This window comes from Salmo trutta, chromosome 12, assembly GCF_901001165.1.
Source record: "Salmo trutta chromosome 12, fSalTru1.1, whole genome shotgun sequence".
Taxonomy (NCBI): Eukaryota; Metazoa; Chordata; class Actinopteri; order Salmoniformes; family Salmonidae; genus Salmo; species Salmo trutta.
The window spans coordinates 39,249,827-39,266,245 of record NC_042968.1 but is presented as its reverse complement, the minus strand read 5'-3'; the positions used below and the strand labels follow the sequence as shown (position 1 = coordinate 39,266,245).

The window sequence follows — 16,419 nt, the reverse complement described above, 5'->3', positions numbered from 1 at the left end:
CCGATTGCTCAGTTTGGCCAGACACTAGGAATTGTCTTGGTGGTTCCAAACTTCTTCCTGTCCCTCAACACAATCCTGTATCAGAGTTCTATGGACAATTCCTTCGACGACATGGCTTGGTTTTTGCTCTGACATGCACTGTCAACTGTTGGACCTTAAGTAGACAGGTGTGTGCCTTTCCAAATCATGTCCAATCAATTGAATTTACCACAGGTGGACTCCAATCAAATTGTAGAAACATCTCAAGGATGATCAATGGAAACAGGATTCACCAGAGCTCAATTGAGTCTCAGAGCAAAGGGTCTGAATACTTATAGAAGGTGTTCTATTTTTAATACACTAGCAAATATTTCTGAAAACCTAGTTTTCGCTTTATCATTATGGGGTATTGTGCATAGATTGAGAAAAATACATAATTTAAACATCAATTTCAGAAAAGGGCTATGTGGAAAATGTGGAAAAAGGGCTATGTGGAAAAAGTCAAGGGGTCTGAATACTTTCCCAATGCACTGTACTCCTCCCATTGGCTGTTGTCAAAACAGCAACAATGCCAAGAACAGGCAAGACAAACATGGTTTTCCACTTTTAATGCCAACAACTGATCTACGCTCCAATCCATTCTCCTATCATTGTTTGAACAACTGAAAGACAGAAAACTGAGATCAAAACAGAGTGAAAACAAAGTGAAGGCTCTCAGCCAGTTAGTATGACATGAGAGTCATATGGACCTCTGTTGACACTCCGGAACACCCCTCTATACATTCAGCTGAATGGGCTCCATGGACTCTCAAACAGACCTGAGACAGTGCCTGAGAGGACCATCCTGGCAAGGCAGCAGTGTGACTCCACAGGCTAACACCACAGTGTGTGTCTGTGTGGGCGTGTGTCCATAGCCACTACTCCTCATGGCAGTGTCTGTCATAGCAGACCACAGGGCAACAGGGAGATCTGCAAGCTTTCCATTGGCTCAGCAGCAGCCAACCAGATATTCCCAATCCTCAGAGAGAGCACCCCCACCTTAGTCCCTGTGAGCCTGTCTGGACATTCAGGCTATTGCACAAACACTGGCATCGACCAGGAAGTCTAGCCCCGAAGGCAGCACAGACACATTTTTTCTAAAAGCCCCCTCCATTCACAACTGGCCATAATGAGAGTACAGTGAATAATAGGATGGGAGCACAAGTCCATCTCTGTTGGTCTTGGTGCCGGGGTGCTGAAGCCAGCTCTTTGTTGATGTGGCTGCTGGGGCTGCAGGGGAAGGGGGGCGTCTGAGGATTAGAGCACCCCGGGTCGGGGAGCATTAGTGCCGTCTGGTTTAGGACTGTGAACTGGGCCATGGTCAACGGTGCCCTTAGGGGCCCCAGCGAGGGGGTTAACTGTCAGGCTGACAGTCCCACAGATAGCATGGAGACCACCCTCTACAGACAGCAGTGGTAACAGTGACACCACATTTCCAAGAGCCAGTACTCAGGAAAAAAATGGCATTAGGGAAAACAAGTGATTTTCGAAAGAGGAAATAGTCTGTCTTACAAAGTTGTGTAATACTTTGTATTTCACCAAGACCCATGATGATAGCAAAATGAGCAATGTCACACATTTAGGCTACTCCATGGTAATATTTAGGAAGACAACATACAGCAGTTATAAAAAGGAACCATTCAGTACAAAATATATAGAAATGATTGGACAGCTGTTTGAATTAAATGAGGCTCTCAATGATGCATGGTCACCATCACACTGAATCAGCTGACTATGGGATGTTGCACCATGTCATCAACAGCTCCATTAAAAAAAAATCACCACCAAGCGCTGTTCAAAAATGTTAAACAGCATGAATCACCCATTAAATCAACATTAAAATGTGATATGAATGCCCATTGACTACACAGAAATCACTCAGAAAACAGAAGTCTGTGGGTGAAAGTGTCTAGTTTCTCAAGCCCATATTTTCTCTCTGATGAGACAATAATGGCCTAGCCCTTCCTGACATCTCTTGGCTCCCAGAAGCTCTGCTGTCGTTCCGGGGTGACAAAGTGGTCCTAAAGCAAAAGGGCCTCAACAGAAAGACCATTGTACAATGAAGTGGCGAGATGGGGAGTCATCCATGCACACTTGAAATCAGGACATGGGAGTAACTTCCACAGTTTGAATGCAGGCTTCCATGCTTCAGTTCAAAACAGAACACACTGGAGACATCATGAGCAGTTTAAAATACTTCCCCTAGTCTTTTCTGCATCAGTCATGTATTTATTAACTACTGTTCTAGATACTATTGGAAACTGGAGCCGTGTCATGGAGACGCATCAAATTAACTATCAATAGGGATCGTCACACCCCCATTGTGACTCAACAAATGAACTGACCGGGGAACTCTTATGGAAACCATCCACAGCAAACAGATCTCGCCTCTTGCTAAATTCCACCCCCTCAGAAGTATCCACTCCTCAAGAACTGGGTAAACTTTGCACCGTTAACCCTGTGTTTGTCTGTGTTGCCCTTTTCAAACCAGCAACACAGGCAGCGTATTGATTGCGAGGGCACCGTAAAACCTTTGCTGGCTTTCAGGTTTTATCGATCTCTCAAAATGTCTCCAATCCATTTGAGCGTTTATATTCATGGCTCCTTTTGGTTCTTGCAAAGTACAGAAAACTTTGCACGTTTGTTTTACCACAACTGTGTTGAACTTTAATGGTAGGGCTGAATGAAGCCCAGTTGGAGGATCCATTTTAGCAGTCTTGCTGACAGCAATGTTAGTTAGCCAGTAACCCAGCCATCCAAATGACCGGAGTGACTTGTGTACCAGAGGGCTGCAGGCTCCAGGAAGTGTCCAGCTAGGAGCCAAAGTAGGGCAGGGCCTTCCAGCACTACACTATTATTAGTCTCGATGGGGCACCTGGCTTAACGCTCCACTCACGGTATCAGAGACTAAACCCCCTCGATGAACCGACTCAAGTGACTGAAGCATTGGGGCAGATTATGAGTCTACCTATTAGTGTCTGGTTGACAGTGAGCCTATACATTTTTTTTTTTTAAAGGCAGCCACGGAACAGGCCTGTGACCCAACATTTTAGAGTAGAGGTCCTGAGGCAACCAAATGAGACCCAGCTAGTTGGCCAGGCCTGCACAGGCCCACAGTCTTACCAGGAGTCGTGTTCCTATTTTTTCTAAATCTCCTTTGAAGATGGCTACGGGTCATGTTGAAATTGTTCCTGTAGTTAGAAATAAGATTAACATTCCTTAAACATTATTTGGTTGAAATATAATTTGGTCTGAGAAAATAAGCAAATTTATAGAACTCAATAAATATAGTACCTACCATCCAATTTGGACCATAATTATTGTAAGTCATGAGGAATCCAATAACATGATCAAAAGCCACCCATGGACCCCCCCCCCCCATGCCAATCCCTCCCCAACAACCATTATCAGTTCCCCATGTCTAACAAGTAGTATGGAGCTACGGCTTGGAGTATTGTTTCGTCATACTATGTAATGTATTCCCTGTTAACCTGGTGGTTTTTCCCCTGTTCTGAGAATTTGTCTATTGAAGTCGCTTGCATTATTTAACAAAAATGTGTGAAAATACCAGGTTTTGCCCACTAGATGCCACTGTTCCTGCTACTGCCACACCCTTTTATAAATGTCACTGGTCTCATGTTTATTGAACAGATCACAACAATTTATTTGCAACTTTGGGTAGAGAACCATTTGCTTTTGCTCATGATGAAAATAAATAGTATGGTCTGAGATGGTGGGTGTCATGGCTTGCTGAAATTACATGGAACGGCTCCTACGGACGCTCATTAAGAGGTGCTGCAGTAAAACAAAAAGACAGCGGAAAAGGCGTTCTGAAAATCGGTGAAGGCCAATTTACTTCTTCCCATTTCACTTCAGCTTCCTTTGTGCTTGAGACCTGTTCTCAGCCAAACTCCCTATTAAAAATTCCCCTTGCACCTTCCAGTATAATTAGTCCACTGAAATATCATATGCCTCTTAATCAAAGCACTTGGTGGGCCTTGGCAGACTCCCCAAAGCTTTAGCAAAAGTTAAAGGAGAACGGGAGGGAAAGTTCTGCATCTTATCAAGGCACTGCAGGTGAGACTCGCGATTATCAAGACATACTGCTAAGTGCTAATTATGCATGGACGGGGTTGGTTTCATTGGTTGTAAACTGTCGCTCTTGGAAGCAGGGTTGCTGATGAGTGTGTGTGTAGGCTATGGGTTGAAACGTGGAACTATTGTAACTACCAAGACAGAAGTCACATGAGCCACTGATTACAGATACAACTCACGTTTCCATACAACCTAGACAATAAGAAGAGATTTAGGAATGTTAGTAAAAATGCTGCATCATTATTAGGCTACACTGCTGCTAGGACCAAGCCTATTTCTCTAATTATTCGTGCAGTATTCAAAAGACTTCCCTGAAAGACAGCCTTGACAGGGGGACTTTTACATTTCCAAGAGATTTGGGTTAATTCAATTTCATAAATACATTAGTGAAAAAGCTGTTATATTGTTAAAATTGGATATTTAAACCACTGCAGCATACTAAGTTGTATTATGTTTAAATAATGGTTTGGTTGTTCGCTAGATACACTTGTCACTGATGACAATCACTTAGGGTCGACACCGTGTAGGTAAGCCTTACTGAAAACAAGCCGATGGAACAATTTGTTAAGAGCACGAGTTTACTTGATCGTGGGTCCTTGAAATGCAATTTAGCCAGAAAACAGGAAGGGAGAAGTTCAAGCACTGCCACTTCACTGCCACATCCCAAAAGGACATGACAGAGGATTTCCTAGTGTGCTCCAGTAGGGTATGAGCAGCACAGAGTGGCCATCTGCCTGTATGCCTGGCCCCAGACGCCCCACCTCTGATAACCTTTCCAGCAAACCATCACAGGGCAGGACAAAGCCAAACAAGTGTCATAAAGCCACTCAGTCTGCTTTAGGACTCTGCTTTGATGGGTGGCAGGCAAACACCCCAGAGACAATGGCATCTCCTCAGGGCACAGAAATGTTAGCATTCCTTCAATACAATTTCTTCAGCTGGCACTTTTCAAAGCTCATAAAAGCAGCCCATTGTTGAGGGTTGCTTTCCAAAGCTACGGAACAGGAAGTAGAACTACCAAGACTCCTTCAAACAATAAAAGGGGAAAAACAGAAGAAATGTGTGTATCTGTGGCAGGAAGCTAGACGGTACCATCTCTCTTTAGGCTAATGCAATGCAGCTGATACAAAAGCCTCACACACACACACACACACTATAATTAGCTTACTTTTTGACAGTCTGATAATCAGCCTAACTTATCATTCATTAATTTAGCCAAGATGATAACTGCTCCCAATAGAATGGGGTGGTAAGCTGAGATAACATAAGCTTGTTCAAACCCAGAACTAATTTAGTTCATCATGCAAATTAGAGACGCCAACACTTCCCTGAACACTACATTCCCCCACATCATTTAGCCTACAGAACCTGTGTTCCTCACGCATGTAGCCTAGTGCTCTGGCTAATGTTGCTTTTCACATCTGTTCAGACACTGGGGGCATTAACCACCTACGTAGTCTATTCCAGTTCTAAAGTAGTCTGAATAACATGACTGAAATAACAGCAACATTTAAAATAAGACTACAGGCCAGGCCTTTAACATTGGGCCTGATGTAGTCCTAGCGACTAGCTAGCCTCACCTCTATGTTTCAAACATTACTTTTCGGTTAACTTTCTTTTTATTTTTTTTAAACACCTTTATTTAACTAGGAAAGTTAGTTAAGAACAAATTCTTATTTTCAATGATGGTCTAGGAACAGTGGGTTAACTGCCTTGTTCAGGGGCAGAACGACAGACTTTTACCTTGTCAGCTCGGGAATTCGATCTTGCAACCTTTCGGTTACTAGTCCAACGCTCTAACCACTAGGCTACCTGCCACCACTAAAGCACATCAAAAGGCCCATGTATTCCCAATGACTTTATAAAATAATTCAGCATTTTGCCCTGATGCGCCCAAAGTCGAGCCCCTTGAGGAAAGAGATGACTCCAGCAGCTGACTGGAGAAGTAGAGTAGAGGCCATTTGTCCACTGTTCGTAAAGTAGCTGGATCATCTGGCTGCAATCAGCACCTGCCTCTCCAGCTACATAGCACAGAGAGCCACAGAGGAAAAAAAGCTTTGTAATTAACTGAACACTTGCCCCAGAACTAAAGATTGCTGTTGAATCAACTTAGCACTGATGCTGCATTAATCAAAAGCTGTAAATGCATTCGTTTCTAAATAAATGCAGGAATTACAATTTAGTGTGTTCGCAACATCTAAAATATTGAAAAACCTCACTTAGAGGTGGAGCCAGGCTCAAGAGAATTAGCAAAACAGTCAATTCAGCACCATGCATAAGAGTTGTAAGAATTCTTGTAAGAACACTGAAACAATATCCGCTCAGACCAATGTGGTCCAGAAGTTCATCCCACTGAAACAGCAGAGCTTGCAGACACCTGCTAAGGAAAACAGCTGTGGTTGACAATCCTGCTCTTGTCAAGACAGGAAGATCTTTCCATATTCATGTTTCAGACAGGACCTGATTAAGCAATGACGGGAAAGGACTATGCATTTCATTCAGGCAAATTGTTTCTAGAGCCATGCCTGACCTGAAGGGGAAGCAGCTGCAGCAAGTCCTGTAAACTGCTGAGGTGAAGCGACTTGATCAGACAACACTGCAAACTAGACAGGGCTGAGGCCAATGTTCCCTCTAATTTTTTTCCAGCACTGAGAAAATGTAAAGTATGCTGAGCGCAAACTTGAACATAGTGAAAATTCAGTGCAACTTCAAGCCCATTGACTGAACACTGAGGGTGTACCCACTTTAAGTTACAGTTTTAACAGTGGCCAAGGTGACTGAAAATGTTGTTTGATGCAAGAAACAACTTTACAAAATAAAATGCATTATTCCCATACCATTATTACAGAGAATCAAACAGTTACCCTCTGCCTGTTGGCTTAGCTTTTTTCAAGTCTGTCTCAATACAGCACTGCCCCTTTAAGACAAAAAAAAAAAAAAAAAAAAGAGGTCTTTACCTGACTCGCTTTCAAAGATGTCTAGAAACGCATACGTTTTGTGCTCTTGTAGGAAGCAATCACTCCCCTATTGCTGACTACAAATTATTTGTAACTTGGTTATTACTCACTAACTAGCAAAATATATGAACAAAATGTGCACACGTGGATACATTCAGCTCTCGCTTTGATCTCAAAACAAAAGCATTTACTCACGACCGATCATGCTGTAAACACAGTCTAGTTCAAAGTAAATGGCACACATCCATATATGGCAACAGTCTATTTGCCTATAGGCCTACTGCAGCATAGGTCTGTGTAGAGTACGGGCTGAGTAGTGCATGTCAATGCAATAGAATCCTACTCTGATGCTTTCTGCCTACAGTAAATGTATTTTGATTTGGGTAGTGTTGCATTGAAAGTGGCTAACATTGCGTTGAGTCGATCACAATTGCCACAGTAAAGGGAAACGTTGATAGCGTTAACAGGGAAAACTCTAGAACAGTGGTCGCCAACCTTTCCTGAGTCAAGATCACAGAGTCAAAATGCAAGCTGAGATCTACCGCTTAGATTTATTAACATGACTTAAAAAACGTAAGCTATGCAACATTAACCAATTAAAAACAGTACTGTAGTAATAAGGTTTGTGCAGTAAACTTTGGCCAATTATCACTGCATACTGTCTTTCCTGCCAATGCATTGTTGTGAGAGACTTTTTTTTATTATATTCAAGCAATAAGGCACAAGGTGGTGTGGTACAGTTGAAGTCGGAAGTTTACATACACTTAGGTTGGAGTCATTAAAACTCATTTTTCAACCACTCCACAAATTTCTTGTTAACAAACTATAGTTTTGGCAAGACAGTTAGGACATCTACTTTGTGCATGACACAAGTCATTTTTCCAACAATTTTTTACAGACAGATTATTTCACTGTATCACAATTCCAGTGGGTCAGAAGTTTACATACACTAAGTTAACTGTGCCTTTAAAAAAGCTTGGAAAATTCCAGACAATGATGTCATGGCTTTAGAAGCTTCTGATAGGCTAATTGACATAATTTGAGTCAATTGGAGGTGTACCTGTGGAAGTATTTGAAGGCCTAACTTCAAACTCAGTGCCTCTTTGCTTGACATCATGGGAAAAATCAAAAGAAATCAGCTGAGACACAGGGAAAAAATAATTTGTAGACCTCCACAAGTCTGGTTCATCCTTGGGAGCAATTTCCAAACGCCTGAAGGTACCACGTTCATCTGTACAACCAATAGTACGCAAGTATAAACACCATGGGACCACCAGCCGTCATAACGCTCAGGAGACGCGTTGTCTCCTAGAGATGAACGTACTTTGCTGCGAAAAGTGCAAATAAATCCCAGAACAACAGCAAAGGACCTTGTGAAGATGCTTGAGGAAACAGGTACAAAAGTATCTATATCCATAGGTAAAACGAGTCCTATATCCACATAACCTGAGAGACAGCTCAGCAAGGAAGAAGCCACTGCTCCAAAACCGCCATAAAAAAGCTAGACTACGGTTTGCACATGGGGACAAAGATCGTACTTTTTGTAGAAATGTCCTCTGGTCTGATGAAACAAAAATAGAACTGTTTGGCCATAATGACCATCGTTATGTTTGGAGGAAAAGGGGGAGGCTTGCCAGCTGAAGAACACCATTCCAACAGTGAAGCACAGGGGTGGCAGCATCATGTTGTGGGGGTGCTTTGCTGCAGGAGGGACTGGTGCACTTCACAAAATAGATGGCATCATGAGAAAGGAAATTGATGTGGCTATATTAAAGCAACATCTCAAGACATTAGTCAGGAAGTTAAAGCTTAGTCGCAAATGGGTCTTCCAAATGGACAAAGACCCCAAGCATACTTCCAAAGTTGTGGCAAAAATGGCTTAAGGACAACAAAGTCAAGGTATTGGAGTGGCCATCACAAAGCCCTGACCTCAATCCTATAGAAAATGCGTGGGCAGAACTGAAAAAGCGTGTGCGAGCAAGGAGGCCTACAAACCTGACTCAGTTACACCAGCTGTCAGGAGGAATGGGTCAAAATTCACCCAACTTATTGTGGGAAGCTTGTGGAAGGCTACCCGAAACGTTTGACCCAAGTTAAACAATGCTACCAAATACTAGGGCAATGCTACCATATACTAATTGAGTGTATGTAAACTTCTGACCCACTGGGAATGTGATGAAATAAATAAAAGCTGAAATAAATCACCTCTATTATTCTGACATTTCACATTCTTAAAATAAAGTGGTGATCCTAACTGACCTAAGACAGGGAATTTTTACTAGGATTAAAATGACAGGAATTGTGAAAAACTGAATTTAAAATGTATTTGGTCAATATACCACGGCTAAGGGCTGTCCTTATGCACGACGCAACGCAGAGTTCCTGCAGACAGCCCTTAGCCGTGGTATATTGGCCATATACCACAAACCCCTGAGGTGCCTTATTGCTATTATAAACTGGTTATCAATGTAATTAGAGCAGTAAAAATAAAAATTGTCATACCCATGGTATATGGTCTGATATACCACGGCTGTCAGCCAATCAGCATTCAGGGTTCGAACCACCCAGTTTATAATTCAATATTTGAGGTAGGCTATATGATCCCACCTGTAATAGATATGTTGTTGTATTACTTGTGAAGCACAGCTCAGTGAGCATATATTTAAATACTTTGCTGATGGTGCCTGCATCTGATGGTCATTCTCAGCGGAGGGTGAGAGCAGCAGACTGAGGGTCCGCCTCTCAACACCCCTCCACTTTACCTTTCATACACTGACCAAAAAGAGACACCGTCTTCCAGCTGATGGCGAAACTCGAGTCGCACTGCATTATTTCTGCTTCATGCACAAATTCATGTTGTTACTCCTATGAACAGAGAAAAAGAGAAATATTCCTTGATATTAAAGACCCAAACAACGCAAGCCTATCGATACACTTTCCTACTCATTCATTACTACTGCACTGCTTGTTGTAGCATTGAGTGGAAATAGGAAGAACACACATTTCATGGCTTATAAAAAAGTGTTGAATACAAAGTGTTGACAGTGCTGAGTAAGAACTTAAACTCAGTCATAAAAACAGCAGCTCTTTGCTGTATTCATTGAGCCTCTCATGGTTTTAAACATTTTGAAATCTCACAGTACCAACTTTTCTTTAGCTTTCTTTAATGCCTGCGACGTTAGTGCAGACACAATCATCTGAGCCAACCGATTGGACAGCGGTAGGTCTTTAATGCACTTGATTTGCTCTCTGGGCCCGCCGGGAAGGGAGAGTTTGTACCTTCAGACACATGAAATGGTTCAAAATGGCAACCGTTCCCTACCCGGGTGCACCTACCGCCAACAGCAGGAGACAAATACATGTTTAGGTTTTTACAGAAATGTTTGACGGTCGACCAATCGATCGACCGGTTGGTGACCACTGCTCTAGAAAGTTGAGTGAAGTTTAATCTCAAGCGACTCTCTGCGGGCTGATATTTCTGCACTGCAGTCCCAGGGAGCTGCGCGTCTTGGGACTACTGTGTGTGCGCGCACAGCTTAGAGGGAACATTGGCTGCAGCAGAAATCTCAAATTAAACTCTGAACCCAATGTGCCCATTATTCATCACATTTCCAGAGAATATGTAGTCCCCAGGTCTTTTAAAAAGTGCTTATGAATGAAAAGGCATTTCCACTGATGAGTCTCTTTTGGAAGTCTGAATAGCAACTGATGCACCGTTCCTTTCAGCAACAGCTAGCTCTGCAAACCATTGTTTGGCATATACAGTGTCTAAAAAATGTATTCACACACACACACACACACACACGGTGATTTTGTCTCCAAGTGTCTGTTGGAAAGCAGACTGAACACGGTTTTACTCTAGGATTTTGCCTCTGCTTAGCTCTATTCTGCTTCTATTTATCCTAAAACAACTCCCTAGTCCTTGCCGATTAATATTATACCCATAACATGATGCAGCCACTACCATGCTTGAAAATATGAAGTGGCACTCAGTGATGTGTTGGGTTTGCTACAAACATTGTGCCTTGTATTGAGGAAAACGTTAATTTCTTTGCCACATTTTAGAGTTTTACTTTAGTGCATTATTGGAACCCGGATGCATGTTTTAGAATATTTATATTCTATACAGTCTTCCTTCTTTTCACTGTCATTTAGGTTAGTATTGTGGAGTAACTACAATCTTGTTGATCTATCCTCAGTTTTATCCTGTCACAGCATTAAACTCTAACCGTTTTAAAGTCACAATTGGCCTCATGGTGAAATCCCTGAATGGTTTCCTTCCTCTCCGGCAACTGAGTTTGGAAGGGCGTCTGGATCTTTGTAGTGACTGGGTGTATTGATACACCCTCCAAAGCGTAATTATTAACTTCACCATGCTCAAAAGGATATTCAATGTCTGCTTTTTTTTTGCATTACCCATCTACCAATAGGTGCACTTCTTTGCGTGGCATTGGAAAACCTCCCTGGTCTTTGTGGTTGAATCTGTGTTTGAAATTCACTGCTCGACAGAGGAACCTTACAGATAATTGTATGTGTGGGGTACAGAGCTGAGGCAGTCATTATAAAATAAATGTTAAACACTATTATTACACACAGAGTGAGTCCATGCAAATGTATGTGACTTGTTAATCAAATTTTTACTCCTGAACTTATTTAAGCTTGCCATAAGAAAGAGGTTGAATAATTGACTCAAGACATTTCAGCTTTTTATTTTGGTGAGATAGATAGAGATATATATAGATAGAGATATATAGATAGAGATATATATATATATATATATATATATATATATATATATATATATATATATATATATATATATATATATATATACACACAAAAATAATTCCACTTTGACATTATGGGGTATTGTGTGTTGGCCAGTGACACAATCTCAATTTAATCCATTTAAAATTCAGGCTGTAACAAAAAAAGTTGAAAAAGTAAAATTGTGTTGACTTTGTGAAGGCATTAGGCTAGCTAGAGCACACAGAGCAAAGACTGCTTCTCAGACCAGAGAGATGCAGTCAGAACAGCCAAGTGGGCTCAGCCAGTGCACACAAAAGCCCCAAAAAGTCACTGTATCCAAGACTGCAGAAACAGTTTGACAGGACAAAGTAAAGCTGGATGAACCTCCTTTAGTTGGTGAAGAGGCTGGATAGAATAGAATTGACTGGGGTGTGTGACAGTTTATTTTTGAAAAGTGGTGTCTTTTTTTAAAGATCAGGGGTGCCAAACATTGTTTTCACACTTGGTCCCTTTCAGACAATTTTGGTGAACTCAATGCCATTTGCAAAAAAAATTGTAGTGTGGACATTCCAAAGGCCCCTCAAAAGAGCTCTCGAAGCGAACCAAAACAATCTTCAGATCTGGTCTGAGCTCGGTTTGCTTCACTTTTTTGGGGTAATGTGAACAAAAATCTCCCCAGGATTACATGTCGTTATTCCGGCACCACACACTGGACTACTGAAACACCATTTTCACTGACATAAACCCTCACATTAGTGACACAAAAGAGAGATGGCGTGCAGGTTTGTGGAAAAAAAAATGTGCTGTTTTGGATATTGATTAGCGATTGTCAAGAACGCACAGAAATGCCTTAAAATGTGTGGAGTTTAGTTCAGATAATTGTTTTACAATATGTGATCTATAGGCTAAGAGAGCTTCATAGACTGTTTATTCGATTGTGGGGTTTGAATAGTGTGAGGAGATAATATACTGTATTTGGTGAGAATCACAAACTAGGGTACAACATTTATTCTAGCTCTCAAAAGGGGCAGTACCCAACATTGGGTTTACAATTTTTAATGACAGCATTATTTAATCTGCAGTTATTCTGCTATTTATTCTGTTACCATAATATTTACATGTTAATAGCATCTTCTGATTAAAATGATTATGTCTCATCTTTTAACGAAATGCAATCTATTAGCTTCCAACAAAGTAAGTAGGTATATCTTGCTGTCCAATGACACATTCTGATTGAATGGCTTTCCTGCCATTTGTAAAAACCCAGAGTGCATTGAATGAATATTGGAAAAAGATCTTGGGTACTTTCCAAACATAGCAATGTGACTCGGATCACAAAATAGGTGAAGTGAACTGGCAAAATAGTTGAGTCCTCATTAAAATGCAAGGTTAGTGTGAACACAAAGAACTGAGTTATTTGCTCTTTTTTTAAATCCCAGAGTTCGCTTTAAAAGATGACTATGTGAAAAGACCCTTAGATGAATTTGACTAGTTTTATACTATGGTGGCATAGCCAAACTCTAAAACTGGACTGAGGAGGGTAAAATCTACTTTGATTGTGGTTGGGTGGTTATACAGACAGGATAACTCAAGTGTTAATGTTGTACTGTCTGGTAGTTGGAAATAGTTCGCTAGTTTACTCGCCTAAACTCAGAAGTTCAGAGTTGAACGCATGAGAGACTGGCCACGTAGCAGGAGCTGGCTAGAATGTCAAGAGGGTGAACACTGCTAAGTTACCCAAATGTGGCTTTCCTTCATCCCTTTACACTGAACAACATACCTAGTTAGTGTTTTTGTGCAACTTGCAAAACATATAGCTAGCTAGCTAACGTTACCCGCTGTGGTTGTACGAGTGTGTCTACCAGAAGAAGCTAACGTAGCTGCCAGCTGATGTCTTAAAACATTGCTGGCTAATCCACTACTGTAACGTTAGCTAGCGAGCTAGCTGGCAGGCTAACTTGTACATGTAACTTCAATGCACCCTATCAAATACAATGATAGCTAGCTACTTAGCTAGCAAACAAGCTAGTACGGCAAATAGAGCCATTTCCGTTGCTATACTGTCTGAACAAGGCACTACATATGACGGTTGTCCTAACTAGCAGCTGGCTGTGTATGTGGAGAATGGAAAATTATTGCAAACAGACGTTAGCATTACATGGGCAATAATAAACAGAGAATGCTGAAAGACGTGTGACTTACCTCCGACAAAAGCTCAATAAATGTCCTGTTCAGATATAGTGCTGAATATCCAGGGATGCTGAAATCAATGACTTCAGTGCAGGTTAGGTAGATAGCTGGCTTCTCTCTGAATGTTCCTTTTCACAAGAGGCAGTATGCCTTACCTTCGCGCAACATTTAATGTGGACACAATCGCGCATCTGCTTCTCACTGCTAGCACTCTGACACCGCGAGACAGTACGAGAGGGTGGAGATTTGACGAACCAGTGAGAGGCCCCGGTGAGAAAGGCAATGGCCAATGAAATCGAAGATGATCGTTTTTTTTCATTGGCAGATTCAGATATCTGACGTTAGGGGTCGCGGTTATGCACATATACAGTCATTTTAAGTGATCTGTCTGTTATTTTAACTAAATGGGATAAAAGTATGTTTCATTCAATATGCTTCAAAGCAAAAACAGTTGTGAAAACAGAAATTGTGATCATATATTGCCCTCAGTTTAAAATGATCTGGTAAGGAGGTTTTGATTAATTATGACTACAGCTATAGGCTACAAGGTATATTGTGGAATGTGGATGGATGCTACAACTCTGTATGAATATTAGCAGAGGTGCGATGGCTACCTGCTATCGAGAGACCAAGATCTAGTCTGTTGTATTCAGTCACTAACATTGAATTTCTGCAGAATTAGACTAAACTTATGTTGAACCCTCTCAAGTGGCATTGTAATATGAGTTCTGATGTGATATTATTTTTTTAGTTTACCTTTATTTAACTAGGCAAGTCAGTTAAGAACAAATTCTTATTTTCATTGACAGCCTAGGAACAGTGGGTTAACTGCCTTGTTCAGGGGCAGAACAACAGATTTTTACCTTGTCAGCTCGGGGATTCAATCTTGCAACCTTTCAGCTACTAGTCCAACGCTCTAACCACTAGGCTACCTGCCACCCTAATGAGTTCTCATGTTGTGTGATATGAGTTCTGATGTTGTGATATGAGTTCTCATGTTGTGTGATATGAGTTCTGATGTTGTGATATGAGTTCTCATGTTGTGTGATATGAGTTCTGATGTTGTGATATGAGCTGTACTCATTAACCTGAGAAACAGCAAGGTAATTCTGGTATTTTCAGACATATTTACTCCAGATGAAACATTCACAATGTAATATGCATTAAGCAAATCAAAAACAAATGTATTTTTGTTTACTGCAGATTAGGGGACTTTGTGTGTGTGCGTGTGTGTGTGTGTCTCTGTGTGTGTAGACTGCAGGCTATAATTAAGCTAATGAAGCAGGTTCTCATAAGAGCATGACTTCTTGCATTATAAAACAACAATATTTCTGGATCTGTGGTGGTGCTCAGTCATGGCAAATGCAGGTTACAAATGCTTTGTTAGCGTATCATTACGTGCTTTGCCTAATAGATCGATCAATAGAATTGTAATCATGTGTGGAAAATGTTTATAAACAGTAAACATCATAGACAGGGTTAGGCTGCATCGTCCACCCACCACCCTTAAAAACACACAGCCGTTTGTAATTCCAAAATTATTCATTTTATTCAAAAAACAACAACCCTTTGTCAAGCTCTTTCTCATATTCATCAGCTTATACGGTATCCTTTGATCAGGCTCCCCTACTCACCTCCATGCATTATTCACTATGTTCCTGTGAGCTGGAGTCTTTTCAGCCCCCCCCCCCGGTGAAAGGGTTCCTGACCTGCGATGAAGAGCTTCACTCCATACTCAGCCTTGCATGCTGGGTAATGAGCTTTGGCCATGTGTATGGCTGGTCATGCTTTTTAGATGTGTCACTGGGGTCGGAGTCCTGGTCCACTCTGCTAAGTGAGGAAAGGAAACAGGCTGCAGGCTACAGGGTGCTGTGGGTGTTATAGGAATAACATGCCAATAGTATGCACCATTTACAAGAGTTGCTTTTTAATGGTCAGCCGAATAATCAAGTGGGCGTCAAAGATAGTAGTGTTGTGTATTTGTTATTTTCAGTGTGTGTGTGTGTGTGTGTGTGTGTGTGTGTGTGTGTGTGTAATGTAATTTTGTGTGTGTGTGTGTGTGTGTGTGTGTGTGTGTGTGTGTGTGTGTGAGAGAGAGAGTGAGACAGAGAGAGTGTGTTTGTGTGCTATCCCACAGGAGTGCCTGTCCATCTCCAACATAGAGTAAGAGACAGTCTCTCAGAAGTAGACAGTCTTTCAGAAGTAAACAGTCTCTCAGAAGTAGACAGTCTCTCAGAAGTAGATGGTTTCTCAAAAGTAAACAGTCTCTCAGAAGTAGACGGTTTCACAGAAGTAAACAGTTTCACAGAAGTAAACAGTCTCTCAGAAGTAAAACGTTTCTCAGAAGTAAACAGTTTCTCAGAAGTAAACAGTACGCAAAAGTAAATAGTTTCTCAGGAGTAAATAGTAT

The 16,419-nt window shown here is 41.4% G+C and overlaps 1 protein-coding gene across 1 annotated transcript in view; it reads right to left on the bottom strand.

Moving 5' to 3' along the window:
- The window catches only part of LOC115203527 (D-glucuronyl C5-epimerase B), a 79,605-nt gene extending 65,390 nt beyond the window's left edge, over nt 1-14,215 (bottom strand). Inside the window, exon 1 of the mRNA XM_029768290.1 lies at nt 14,022-14,215. The gene's annotated coding sequence lies outside the window, so the exon portion shown is untranslated. The remainder of the gene's footprint in view (nt 1-14,021) is intronic.
- Between the last annotated feature and the right edge of the window lie 2,204 nt (nt 14,216-16,419).